This window comes from Octopus sinensis, linkage group LG4, assembly GCF_006345805.1.
Source record: "Octopus sinensis linkage group LG4, ASM634580v1, whole genome shotgun sequence".
NCBI classification, from domain to species: domain Eukaryota; kingdom Metazoa; phylum Mollusca; class Cephalopoda; order Octopoda; family Octopodidae; genus Octopus; species Octopus sinensis.
The window spans coordinates 41,721,958-41,724,306 of NC_043000.1; positions in this window are offsets into that span (position 1 = coordinate 41,721,958).

Below are 2,349 nucleotides of genomic sequence, written 5' to 3' on the forward strand. Positions count from 1 at the left end.
TGTCTATATATATATATGTACGTATGTATGTATATGTATACATACATACGTATATATATATATATAAATATATATATACACACATATACATATATATATATTATATATATGTACGTAAGTATGTATGTATATGTATATATACATACATACGTATATATATATATATACACAAATATATACATATATACATATACATATATATAATATATACATACATACATACATACACGCATATATATATGTCGTATGTCTATGTATGTATGTATGCATATATATATATATAGATAAGATGAGAAGGAGAGAGAGGAGAAAGTGATGATACACAACACACAAAAGTACTTATCCTTTATCCCCTGTTGACCATCAGCATACACACACACACTCACACACACACAAACACACACTCATTTGCACAGACGCACACAAACACACATACACACACACTCACATGCAACACAATACCTGAGGTAACAATAACTGCACCACATCACCACCAGCTCCACCAGTAGCACCACCACCACCACCACACAATTCAAACAATACAAACAACAATAGCTACAACAACAACAACAATAACAAGGGCAAGTTATAAAGGCAGAAAGAGTAAGAGTAGGAGTGAATGGGAGGAGGAGGAGGAGGAGGAGGAGGAACGCGAGTGACGAGGTGGTGCTTGCTGTGGTGTTGGTGGTGGTAAGGTTATGGTTGAAAGGGAGGAGGGAAGGAAGGAAGTAAGGGAGAAAGGAAGGAGGAAGGAAGGAAGGAAGGAAGGAAAGAAAGAAGGACGGAAGGAACGAACGAACGAACGAAGGAACGAAGAAACGAAGGAAGAAATGAAATAAGGAACGAAGGTTGCAAGGAACGAATGGGAAGAAGGAGGAAAGAAATGAGGAGAGGACAGAAACATGGAAGGAAAGCTGGAGAGAATGAAAGATAGAAGGAAGGAAAGATGAAAGGAAGGAAGGAAGGAAGGAAGGAAAGAAGGTAAGTATAAATGAAGGAATGAACGAACGAAGGAACGAAGAAACGAAGGAATAAATGAAGTAAGGAAGGAAGGTTGCAAGGAACGAATGGGAAGAAGGAGGAAAGAAATGAAGAGAGGACAGAAACATGGAAGGAAAGCTGAAGAGAATGAAAGATAGAAGGAAGGAAAGATGAAAGAAAAGAAGGAAAGAAGGTAAGTATGAATGAAGGAAGGAACGAACGAAGGAACGAAGAAACGAAGGAATAAATGAAGTAAGGAAGGAAGGTTGCAAGGAACGAATGGGAAGAATGAGGAAAGAAATGAGGAGAGGACAGAAACATGGAAGGAAAGCTGGAGAGAATGAAAGATAGAAGGAAGGAAAGATGAAAGGACGGAAAGAAGAAAGGAAGGAAGGAAGGAAGGAAAGAAGGTAAGTATGAATGAAGGAAGGAACGAAGAAACGAAGGAATAAATGAAGTGAGGAAGGAAGGTTGCAAAGAACGAATGGGAAGAAGGAAGAAAGAAATGAGGAGAGGACAGAAATATGGAAGGAAAGCTGGAGAGAATGAAAGATAGAAGGAAGGAAAGATGTAAGGACGGAAGGAAGGAAGGAAGGAAGGAAGGAAGGAAGGAAGGAAGGAAGGAAGGAAGGAAGGAAGGAAGGAAGGAAGGAAGGAAAGAATGTAAATATGAATGAAGTGCGGAACGAACGAAGGAACGAAGAAACGAAGGAATAAATGAAGTAAGGAAGGAAGGTTGCAAGGAACGAATGGGAAGAATGAGGAAAGAAATGAGGAGAGGACAGAAACATGGAAGCAAAGCTGGAGAGAATGAAAGATAGAAAGAAGGAAAGATGAAAGGAAGGAAAGAAGGAAGGAAAGAAGGTAAGTATGAATGAAGGAAGGAACGAAGAAACGAAGGAATAAATGAAGTGAGGAAGGAAGGTTGCAAGGAACGAATGGGAAGAAGGAGGAAAGAAATGAGGAGAGGACAGAAACATCGAAGGAAAGCTGGAGAGAATGAAAGATAGGAAGGAATGATGAAAGGAAGGAAATGAGGCAAGAAGGCAAGAAGGAATGAAAGAGTGAAGGAACGAACGCAAAAAGTGGCAAGAGAACATAGGAGGAAGAAAGAATGAAATAATGAAAGAAAGACAGAATGAATGAAAAAGAAAGAAAAAAATCTAGGAAGAAAGAAGATTGAGAAAAGAATGAAAGAAGGACAGAAAAACGGTGAAAGACTTTGGAGGAAAATAAAGGGAAGAATAACTGGATCAAGTAAAGAAGTAAGAATGCACGAAAGAATGAATGAAAACGAAAAACAGAATGAAAGAATGAGTGAAAAAGAAAGTTAAGGGAGGAAGGAAAAAAGAAAGAAAGGAAAAGGAA